This window comes from Hakea prostrata, chromosome 5 (assembly GCF_041222555.1).
Source record: "Hakea prostrata isolate BN-2017 chromosome 5, UWA_Hpros_2, whole genome shotgun sequence".
NCBI classification, from domain to species: Eukaryota; Viridiplantae; Streptophyta; class Magnoliopsida; order Proteales; family Proteaceae; genus Hakea; species Hakea prostrata.
Window position 1 is genome coordinate 42543355 of NC_142604.1, and position 13088 is coordinate 42556442.

The window sequence follows — 13088 nt, forward strand, 5'->3', positions numbered from 1 at the left end:
TTTTCCACGAGAGTACTGGCCCACATTCTCAGAGTTCCACATGTTCCAGATTCTTGTTGGTGGATCCCAGTCAGCATAGACATTATCGAGGCTCTCCATCCATAGGAGCTCCATGAGATTTGCATGACTCTTTGGGATGACATCCGCTGTCACAGTTCTACGAGCGGCACCCATCAGCCTGAGTTATCGCTCGCATCTTCGAGCTAAAAATCATTTCGAAGGCAGGGCACCATATCAAGGTGTCGGTGATGGAGGCCTAGTCATTTACAGCATCTACACCAGCTACCAGATAGACCTTGCCTTCATCATCTCGGCCACTCCTTCGTCTCCTTTCTCTGTATGTTATTATATATTGTTGAAATGGTGTTCCGGAATCAAGAGAAGTTCTCTGTGACTGGAGCAACCTCTATGAAGAAAATGTGGTACCGTCAGTGGGAGACGAAGATGTATTTCACGAAGCCTCCTGTGGATGCTTGTAGTGCGCTTACAACAGCCATTGACGACAGAAGGAGGCAGATTGTCAGTAGTTTTGAGAAGTCTTTGGAGAAGAATTGGAAAACTCCCTTTCTTGCTATTTTAGAAGAGAAGACTCTGGCTTTAGAGAAAGCTACTGGAAAGAAGCTGATTTAGTTTATTTTATTGTTTCCACTGAACTCAATAATTTTTTAAACTTGATTACTTTGATTTGATTCATTCTTGGAGTATTTGGACTCCGGTAATCCATTTTTATTAATAATTTGAACTTGCTCTTGCTCTTGATTTCTATTTCTTGCATTTATTATTATTGATGGTAAGACTGTGGATCCTATGATGGATCACACCCACAGGTTGTCAAGCGTAACTGATACCGGTGGGTGGGGTGTGACAAATTGGGTCATGAATCCTTCCCGGACATTCCATGGCTTGGGTTTAGGTCACCAGTCTCTCACATCACCATTGGTCTGAGTATTGGTGCATGTTCATGGTTAAACTTAGCCCAATGCAAGTCATCTACTAAGTCACATGTAACTTAGGGTCAGATTGTAAAATCCAGCTTTTACCTAACCTTGACCCGACCCGGTCATTGTTATGTTTGTAGGTCCAAAGACCCGAAGTGGTGGTAGGAGGGACTTATGGGCCCTACTGGTTGATGACGTAATGTCGGGATTCCAGTTTATGGACATTGATGATGCTGCTCCTTCCTTGAGCACATTACCAGGGTTAAGTTAGAATCTGCGCACTGATGAAGAGCGAGACAGTTGAAATAGCAAACGGACTCCTGTGCATAATCCGAAGGTACTCCCTGAAACTAGACCTCTTGAGTGAACTGTAGGAGAAAACCCCATGCAATTTGACCTTGTATAGCCCTCCAAGTCCGCACCTAAAGTTGCTGAACTATTCTGTAAAATTTCTGCAGAGTTTGTTTTGGTCGATACCTTTGGTCGATGGTACTATTGGTCGATACCATCGACCAAAGGTATCGACCAACAAGTCTGCTGAGCCCAGATTTAAAGATTCTTGGAATATTCTTTTCTATTTATTTATTCCTCGAGACTGGAGCCCTATTCTCGCGTCTTTAACATCTGGGAACGTGAGAGAGCCTCCCAAGAACTCCTCCTTGGTAGTGGTGAAGCATCTTCTTCATCAATCATTGCCAACCACTTATTCCTACTTTCTTGTTCCACTTTAAAGGACTTTAAGACTATTTGGGCCACTGCTTGTGATCTTGGACCATTATCTTCTCCGATTCCAGGTAAGGATAGTTATCGATGTAATTACCTAGGATATGGAAATCTTGACTTGGTATTCCTAACCTAGTAAATATAGTTTCTATTTCATATTCTTATCATGTTAGACTTGCTACATATGTCTTTTAACAGTAGCTCTGTGTTTACATTATATTACTTCAATGTTTTATCATGTTTATCAATTTCAATATATGATGACTTATGTCAATGTCATGAATTGAATGTTTATTATGACGTTGTATCTTGTGAACTGATATGATGAACTTGGGCATGTGATTGCTTAAGTATAACTTGGGATTGAGGGGTACCCTACTGGTGCTTCTGTCCTTGGACATCGGAGGGAATAGTATGGGATGTTCTCCGAAGGTGTCCATTGACGCTTTCCCGGGTTATTGAATGACATGCATAGGATTTGTCTAGATGTATGGCTAGGATGTCCCTATCATATCAGACCCGATTCGGAAGGGCATTGAGACCGAACAACCCGTGGTAGTAGTGTGGATTTGTGGGCGCTCAAGACCGGTATCCACTCCGTGAGAGGACATAAATTGCATTACGGTTACCCGAAAGGGGCCATTTATTGGTAGGGTTACAAATGGCTAGACTTGGGCTCACGGGCACTCAAGACCGGTGAAATGATCCGTGAGAGGGACGTGAGAGCTTCCCGTTTACCATTTTTGGATGACCAATAGGGTTGATGAGTCCGGTGAGTAATATCTGTGACTCTAGTGTGAAGGATACCGGAAAGGATCCCGAGAGGGGAGGAATGGAAGTATCTGGAACTGGCATGATATGATTAAGTAGATGACTTGCATTGGGCTAGGCTATACCCTGACATGCACCAATACTTAGACCAAACGGTGATGTGAGAGAGCGGTGACCGAAACCCCCAACCATGGATTTGTCCGAGAGGGATGCGGGACCCAATTCCCCCGGTGATGAGTGATCGAGACTACCTAAAGAAGTATGGTGCTATGACTTAAAGCATGTCTACCATAGATGACCAGCATACTTAGAATAAAGTCATATTGCATTATATGCCTCATATCATCTGCATCATTTTATGATTATCTTGTGATTTATGTGTGGTGGGGTAACTTCCTTGCTGAGTTCTTTTGAACTCATTCCTTTTCTGTTGCAATATTTTGTTAGGCTATTCTACAGGTGATTACTCTGATGGCACCCTCCTTGAGGCGGACCCAGATACCTCATACTACCATCCGGAGGCTGGCTACGTTGAAGACTTCGGTGACCATACCGAAGAAGATTACCAGGCGTACCAGGGTTAGCCCCGGAGTTGTATGGGAGCAGTCATGTTGGGTCTCCATGGTCCTCAACTTTGAAGAAGATATATTTATTATGGAGGAGACTTATGAGTAGTTACCCCTTCTTTTGTGACAGTATACTTAGAAGAATTGTAATAACTTTAACTTACCTTTATAACTGAGACGTGTACTTAACTAAATTTTGACCTCACTTCCGTTTGGTGAAGGAGTGGATTCCACCCACTGCCTTCTTAATTTATCTGATTTGATATTTATTTCCGCACTGTGATTATGTCTGACACCTTATTTCTGAATTCCATGATCATTCATTGTTAGTTTATGATTATTATCTGTTCATGATTGTATTATCGTCGATGTGGATTATGTGGTCCCTGAACTATGGATCTTCGGGGCTGTGGATCACATCCCGGGTATGCCAGATAGGGTACCGGCTGGGTGGATGTGACACAGATACTTCCATTCCTTGCTCCCCGCTATCCTTTCTGATCCTTCCCCTAGAGTAACCGTCTCCTTCCCGGCTATGTAGACTTTAACCATATTGGTCATCCACAAATCATTAACGGGAAGCTCTCATGTCCTCTCATGGGTTGGCTACCGGTCTGGAGCGCCCATGAGCACAACTCTATTAAATGCGACCCTACCAATGAATGGGCCCCACAATGTTATTTGAGTCATCCCACTGGTTGGTTACTGATCTTGAGTGCCCACAAATCCCCATGGCTGCCACGGGTCACTCAGTCTCAATTCCCCTTCCAATAGGGTCAGATATGACAAGGGTTTCCCTAGCCAAACACTTCTAGACCAATCCTAGGTATGTCAACCAGTAGTCAAGGAAGGCGCCAAAGGGCACCATAGGAATGCATCCCATACCACCTCCACTGGTGTCCAATGACAGAAACGCCAAGAGGGCATTCCCCATTCCACAACTACAACCTAGGCATCACATCATATCATGATTCCACACATATCACATTATAGTCCAAATCACATTCACATCATTCATGATCAATAATAGAATGTAAGTCACAATATGATTAACCTACTGTAGTTATAGAACTCATGCATTTTAATCATAACACATCAAGACATGTAAATATGCATATTGTGAGTGAACGTACTCACCTTGTATCCGACTTTGTAACCTTCATGTGAGATATCAGAAAGCAAGACCAAAATCACCTAAACAACCTTAAACAAACATGTATAGGTCATAAGAAACAAATCCAAAAGATCAGAGACAAAATAGGGAAACTGTTGCCAGCAACATGCTTGGTCGATGGTCCTTTGGTTGATGCATCGACCAAGCAAACAGTGTATGAACAGAATCTCCAATTTTGATTGGAAGTTCGCCGAAACACATCAGAACACTCGAAAATTAACAGGAAAATTCTAAAACAAAATACTAAGGCTATCGATGATCTAAACATAAAAAAAGGTCAACAAAATAGAATTCTAATAAAACACCTATTAGGTTAAAACTGCGGATTTAAACGGAAAGGCTAGAATGAATTGGGATTCATTCTAAAGGATAGAAAACAGTAGATCAGGCATAGAAAATATCTAGAAACAAGTCTAACATAGATCAGAATAAAAACTACCGTAAGAATAGGTCATGACATCAATGCTAGAATCAAAATCATAGAAAACACCATATGGCTTCAAGGAAAACATAGAGTGAATCAGGGCTAAGAAGAACATAGGTTGGGTCATTACAGTAGTGTAATACCTTCCTCATAATCAAAACAACAAGAATATACAGTAGAGAGAAAAGATCTGAGAAAAAAGAGATTGAATACTAACCTTGTATAAGAGAAATCAAAGTAGGAACATTGGTTGAAAGCTTGGGGATCTTCCTTGGCTTGAGGAGGAGGCTTTAGGGTTCTTCCCACGTTCTCCAATACTTTAGAGGCAAAGTTTTTAGGTTTAGGACAAGGTTGCAATATATAAAGAATCTAAAATCCAAAACTTCCAAAATTAGAACAATTTTGTTTCCGGAGCTGCTTTGGTTGATCGTGCTTGGTCGATGGTATCGACCAAGGGAGGATCAACCAAAGTGTCTCCCTTTATCAACTTGCAGAATTTTGGATCTCCAGGGTCAAAACCAATACTTGGGTCATCAACCAACATAAGGAAAGGTCTAACTTGACTTCCTAGGACCTTCCAAACATGACAACACTGAACTCAAGGTCTAACTTCCAAGTCAAACATCAATCAAGTCACTTCTTCATCCAAAACAAATAGGGTCTATAGGTTAGGGTTAGGTGGGATTTCACAAGTCCAATCTCTGATTTCTCAATCTTTTGCTAGTCTCCCCATTTTGAACTCTCTTTCCCTTTTCTAATTCTTCCCTTTCTCTACAATTTTCTTAAAGAACTGTAACATTTGGTTTGACTTGCGAGATACCATGGCCGAAGGAACCAGAGGTCGAAAGACTGAAGAATTACTATGACAACTGAGTTTAGCATCCACCGACCATGCTAGTAAGATTGGTTCCCTCCAGGAAGCTATGGTGAAACAACGGAATACGTTAGCTGAGCAACGAATGATGTTGGTTGAGATAATGACCAAACTAACAGCCATAGACGGAAGGAATTCGTTGGGATCTCCCACTTCAGATAACAAAGCGATCTTAGGATCATCTCCAGGAACCTCCAATAGTTCCAATTCTATCTAGGCAAGATCATCATGAGTATATTTTTCGAAATTTGATGGAATTGGTCCAATCGAATGGATTTTTCACGCCAACAAATTCTTTGAGATCCATGGGGTACCAGAAGATCAAAGAATCAATTTACCATCAATTCAAATGGAAGGACTTGCCCTCCAGTGGTTCCAATGGGTGAGCAAGATGAAACTCTTTTTCACCTGGTCAGCCTTCACCAGAGCACTTGAAATCTACTTCGAACCGATGGATTTTGAAGACCTCAGAGCTTCTTTGTCCAAACTGATGCAAACAACCACCGTCACCGACTACCAAGCTCAGTTCGAAGCCCTAGCAAATTGGGTAGATGATTTGCCAGCCAATTTCCTGGTTAGCTGCAGTGAAGTAAAGGCATTCAAACCAACAAAGCTGATGAATGAGATGATGCTAGCTAGATACAAGAACATAGAATTAGTGAGTCTAAGAAGAGTTTCATGCGACCTATGCTCTTGGCAACCAGAATCAGTCCATCCTTCCTGCCATCATCAACAACCAATTCATCGAAAATTCCAGCACTACCGGCACCACCTATCAATGTACCTTATAAGAAATTAACCCTTGCATAAATACAAGTTCTACAAGAGAAAGGATTTTGTTACAGCTGCGAGAAAATATACTCGCCAGGACACTAACATAAAAACAAACAACTCTTCCTACTTGAGTACAAAGAAGATGACGAAGCAGAAGGTACCATGGAATCGCATCGATCTGGTATGACAGGAACTAAGCCAAACCAAACATACGAATTGGTTCGAGAGATGTTTTCTCTCATGGGTGTTGATTCCCAATGACGTTGCACTTAACCGATTTCATTGCAGGTCAACTAGTTCAAGTGCTCGTGGACAGGGGCATCACTCAAAATTTCAGTAGAAGTGAAGTGGCAAAACACCTAGATCTAATGGTTGAACCAACATGCAACATTTCAGTACTGATTGGTGATGGAAACAAATTAGCATGTGAAGGATTAGTGATAGGAATACCGACAAATTGCAAAATTACTCCACTACCCTTAATGCATATGTATTGCCAGTATAAGGAGCAAATGTCATATTAGGAGTGCAGTGTATGGATGAACTAGATCCCATCATTTTTATTATCGTTAAATGACCTCGCAATTCCAAGATAGATTGCACAGTCCTGTTACATGGGGTCATGGAGCGTGTTCCAATACAATTACAATCCCTTGCCCGTAACTTGATGATCCTACTACGATTGGAGCTAGACTCAAACAACGAGCCGATAATGCTCATGAATCAATTGGACCTGCAGGAGTTACTAGACCTATGTTCCGAAGTTTTCAAGGAACCAACGGGGCTTCCACCAGAAAGGGCCAACAACCATGTGATCCATTTACAAAAGAAAGCCCAACTGGTGAACATTCGTCCATATTGTTATCCTCACTTTTAGAAGAGGAAATCAAATGGCAAGTCGCTGGAATGTTAAGCAACGGATAATAAGACCAAGCATTAGTCCTTTCTCTTCACTGGTGCTGCTTGTTAAAAAAATAAAAAATAAAAAATAAAATAAAATAAAAAGATGGGACCTAGCAATTCTGTGTTGATTACCAATGCCATAACAATCAGATATCAATTTCCTATACCTACCACCAATGAACTGTTCGATGAGCTTCCTGGCACCTATTTCTTCTGAAAGATGGACTTTCGTGCAAGATACCACAAATTTGTGTAAGACCAGAAGATGTAGAAAAGACATCCTTTCATACACATGACGGACATTACAAATTCCTTGTAATGCCCTTCAGACTCACTAACACACCGTCAACATTAGTTCTCTAAAACATCCAATAATTTAATTGGAAAATCCCAAATTAAATTGTTGGATGGAAAGAATAGTTTCGTTTCTGTAACTCATAGGTACTATAGTTCTTCTGATCATCATTCTCTGTCCTCTTAGTAATATACTCAATGCTTCCTCTTTGGGTTCACGGTGTGCAAAGAACACAACTTTTTACTTGAATGCATATGATGAACAATGGAAACCGATAAATTTCTATGTAATGGATGAACGGCAAGTAAAATTAAGCAACAATACATAAGAAACAATGAATCAGTGAAGATTGAAAAAGAAGTGAACTTGTGCACCGAAATCTTCAAGGATCCAATCATTGTTGTGCTCTAGGTAAAGCTGCTTCTTTGGCGATCTATTGGAGAAACCATCATCTCTGGTGGTGTATGGGTAGGGAACAAAAGAGATTTTTTTTTTTCAAGTAAAAGCAAACAAAAGAGATGATACCTTAATAAATATCATACCCGAAAAATGGATTCTTAAAAAAGAAAATTAAATTAAATTAAATTAAAAAACGAAATCATATTTTACCTTTTCTTCACTAAATTGTATTGCCTTTTCAAAAGGTGTCCGATATTACAATATTTCAATATTTCTTTTTCCAACTTTCTTTTCTAGTTTTTTACTTATAAAACCAAATTTCCATTTATTTCTTTATAAAAACGGATTATCACAAAAAAAAAATAATAATAATAAATAAAGTTTGGAATGATATTTTCTCATCTTCCTTTTCTAAGTTGTGATGTATAATTTCTTTGATATTAGCTAGAAAATTTTCCTTTTCTGATTCGCAAAACTTTTAAAATGGAAAAATTCAGAATGATTTTATTCAAAAGAGGAAATTGATAAAAAGACTAATACAAAAAAATATGTCATTTAAATAAAAACAAATGATACAGTAGTCAAGAAAAAGATTTGCCACGAAAGAGGAGTACATGCTAAAATTATCTTTTCTGATTCGAAAAAACTTTTAAAATGTGAAAGTTTGTAATGATTATATTAAACTTCTTTTCCTAAGTTGTGATATATAATTTCCATAATCTATTGGTTTCCTTTTCATATTGGATTTTACAAATTTTATAAATTCAAAATATCATTTATGATGTTTACAAAGAGGAAAGCATAGACGGATTTTTTTTCCCCCCTAATTCCTAACTTGTGATTTGTAGTTTATTTGAATAAAAATACAAAGGGTACCAACAATTTGTGAGAAAAGTAGAAAATGATAAAAAGATTAATACAAAATATATGTCATTTAAATAAAAATAAAGGGTATAATAGTCAAGAAAAAGATTTGCCATGAAAAAAGAGTACATGCTTTTATATATTAGTAGTATGATATATACACACACACATATACCTAAACCTAAAGTTTAAAACTTGAATTCAATCCCTTCATCTTAAAAATTAAATCTATGAATTTCAAACCTAAATATATTGCGCACCTGGAGCAATTTCTAAAAATTAAATCTAACTCTTGGTATACACACGAAAAACTCTATAATTCATTAATTTAATGTTGGAATCACAATCCAAAAAGTGTGTCCGAAAGAAGACTTCATGAACTACATTTTTCTAGTTGAAGTTTAACCCAAAAAGTCATTCAAGATAATCTTTATGCAATGACTTTTAAAATCCACCATAGTAATGAACTATTGCTTCACCCAAGACTCTCAAATATTCTCATGGTAGTGTAATTACCCTAAAAAACATAGTGAATACCTAAAATCTTATGTTGAACCTTCAATTCAGTACAATCCTGAGACTCTTAATACACATTGCGCACTTTTTGATTGCCAACAATGACAACACATGCAATTTCAGCCAACAGATCAATATTGTTACTTTAATGTCGGAGCAAATACTTATACAGATGATGCTTCCTAGTAAAAAGGTTGATAGTAGATGGTGGATATTTCTATTGGGTAGAATAGATTATCATGGTTCTAGGGGGAGTTTTGGAGTGATTATGAATCATGATGATTTGTTGTACCTCACAGGGTGGTTGTAGGTAGCATGGTCAACGGGTAAAGTGTAAGCGGAGTGATAGGTGTCAAGGTCAACCTTCAATTGTTTTGTCTACTCTTAATTAAATGATAAATGAATCAAAATAAATAAATAATTGATCGGATGGTAAAATTATCAAATTAAGATTCGTCTTTGGGAAATTTTGAATTCTCCTAGACATAGTTTCAAATATAGGTAGCAATCTAGATTCCAATTATCCATTTCAACCATACTCCAAAAACATTATCCATTCTTACCAACCATATGTCCCAAATGAAATCTAAACAACCAATGATGTCAGATTATAACCAAATGCTGTGATTAAATAAATCAATAAATCGATACAAGTTGTAGAACTATGAGATTTCTACAGTCCACACAACTATAGAGTTCGTTTTTGCCCAAAACTAAAATACAAGCAATTTTATTTTGATTCTGTTGAACCGGAACGGAACCCGGTCTGCAGCCATGCATATATATAAGTTCCAGTTTTCAAATCATCACAAAAATGCTCGAGTTGCTTCGTTCTTGAACACCAAAGAATTGAGTCGATTCTCTCTCCGTCTGTCGAATTTAACTCGATTTAAGCATTAATGGCTAACTGATCAGGTACTTTCTGCATTGCTTTCAGATTTCTCAGATTCTTTTCTACTCTTTTCGTTGTGTTTTTCCTTGTTTTGTTCCTTCTCCTTTTCGGCTTCTTCATTCTTTCGTTGCTCTGCAAAGGAGAAATTCTTGTTAATGTGATGATTGCAAGCTGAAAAGAGAGCTGGTTCCTACCTCTTGATTCATATCTTTGGACGATTGAGTGTTTTCTTCTCGTTTTCTTTTTCGTAGTTTCTTTATGAATTGAAGCTGTAACGACTAGCGGTGATTGTCGTGGGACAAGTAATTCGTGTTTTCGCACACTCGTTGCCTGATTCTTTGCCTTTGCTGACTAATAATTCGATTTAAAGGTTTGTAATAGTCTCGCTCTTTCCCGTTTCTTGGTTGTCTTTGTCTTGAATTCTTTTCTTGGTGAATTTTTATTCTATTCCCCTTTTATTTCGAATTACTGTGGATATCTGTGTAGGCCAGTAGAGAAGAGGACTTGATTATACTTGATTTTTTGTTGAAAGACATTCTTTTCTTTGCAGTCAAATTATATCTGCAATTTTATAGCAATAATGGCACGACCGCGAGTTATGGCACAACCGCGAGATAAGGCAATGCTTCGATTCCTCAGGAATGACGACACGCGTATTTGCCATGGCCTCTTTTTACCGACTACAACTGTTAAAGAACTCAAGCAATATCTGATGGACAATTGGCCTCAAGGTTAGATATGCTCCCATCTGTATTTTCTTTTATCTTTGAATCAAATGTTATCCAAGATTATTATGGAGTCCCGTGCTTGATCACCCTATCTGTATAATTTGTTACTTGACTGTTGGGTTTACTATTTATTCATTCCCAATGTTAATAAATTGCTTTCACTAGGACCAAATTTGGCCTTAAATTACTGTTTGCTTCCATAAGAATTTGGAGAACATGGTGTCTCACAGAGAGATATGGGGAGTCATATGCTTAGCTTTCGGTAATTAAAGATTGTGAGAGACTGAAAATGAAGATCCCAACATTTGAACAGAGAAGAAGTTATTGGGTTGACAAGTTATTTATCTTCCTCTAAAAAACCTAGGCAAGAAACAATGGAACAAATTGAAAGTCTTCATCAAATGTTGGGATGAGAACTGGTCGCCAGGTCTCTAGTTCTGGGATGTAGCTGTTGGTCAACTTTTGTCTGTCCCAGGTGCTCCATTGCTTAAACCTGATATGTGTCAGGTTTAGCCGTTTAGAAAAATTAGTGAATGGGGGTTGTTTACCATTATGAGGGGAAATTGTGTTTTTTGTTTTTTATGGGATTTTTCAGTTACTAATGATCTTTCTATTCCATTCAAAACCATTTTATGATTCTCAATGTGTTTGAGTTTCATCTTGCATCTTGGCACTTGGCTTAGAATATATAGGTGTGACTGATTCTTTCATTCCTAAGATTACTTTTGAGTATAATATGTGAAGCTAGAGGTGCTTGTCATTTGAGCTGAACATGGTTATGCCTTTGATGTCTTTCCCTGGCTATGCAATACATGAGAGCCAAAAATGACTAATTATATCATCTTCCTGCTTGTTCTGACTGGGCATCAGCATCCACCATGCCTTTCATACTGTCCATGGTGCAGTAGTTCGTTGATTGAGTATACCACATTGCTTCTGAATTGGTTTCTGTTAGGTTTTCATTTCATTTGATGTCTATTTTAGCATCTAGTTTTCTAATGAAGCCTCTCCATTGCCAGAACAATCGGTCATTCCAAAGAATGTAAAGGAGATAAAACTCATATTCGAGACGGAATTCTTGGAGGATAAGTGGACACTGTACAGGTCCGGATTACTCTGTGGTCATATTATTCCATGTGGAACTGTTACAATACATGTAGTAGTGCATCCTCTCCAACCCAGCAATAAGAGAGGTAAGTTGCATCTCCTACATGTTGTTGGTTCAGTCCTGATTCGATTTGTCTTGTTCAAAAGTGATGCAGCATTAGAGGAACCATAGTACTAGTTGAGTGCTCTAATGACTGAACAAAATTATCATGGAACATCTCCAAGCTTCCCTCTAAATGGAACAGAACTGCAAATACACTTGCTGTGCACTTGAATGGGTGTCTCACAACTGTTCCTTCATGGGCACCTTAAAATTTAGGTGCAGTGTGGCATGGTTCTATTTCTGAAGTAAGTGATGGATGGTTTGCAACATTAGGGTAATCCCAATTAAACAGTCTGTGCAGTTTCCAAACTGTGAACCCAGATTCGTGGTGCTTGACACCTCCTCTGATAAATATATACCACTTAGGTTTGATGGAATACTAAGAGGAACCAAGTCACCACTAGACAACATGGATGGTGACAGTTAATGTGGTACACACGTATGACAGAATTATGTTACACGCTTAGATGAGGAGGGCTTCTCCTTAACAAGGCTTACTTACCTCAGCACAGTTTTAATAAATGACAAATTTGGTAGACAATCTAAAGTTTATATTTCTTCTAATATATGGTTTTAGATGATATTTATCGCTGCCCCACAACCCATGGAAATGACATTCTTCTGTTTTTTTCCCAGGAATTCTGCCATGTACAATTCTCTAATGTTACTACCATTCTCTATCACTGACAAAGCGAAGCAGATTCCTTCTCCGCCTCCCTCTGTCCCTCCCCCCTAAAGTTAGAGAGGTTCAACAGCCCTGACTTATCATCAAGTTGCCCCCTTTTTTTTGTTTTCTGTTTTTTTTGCTTCATTCATTGTCTTTTCTCCATGTCAAGATCATTCTTGTACAAGCCATAGCTCAAAATATGTACCACATGTTTGACCTCTCTTTTAATTGGGCAGAAAAAACTGGGAAATCGCCAGTGTTGGCATCAGCAAAAGTTGAAGGCATCATTTCATGAGATTCTTGTAATATGAAGGATTATTGTAACATAGAAATATAGCATGGCTTTCACAGTTTTAAGTCTTTATCAGTA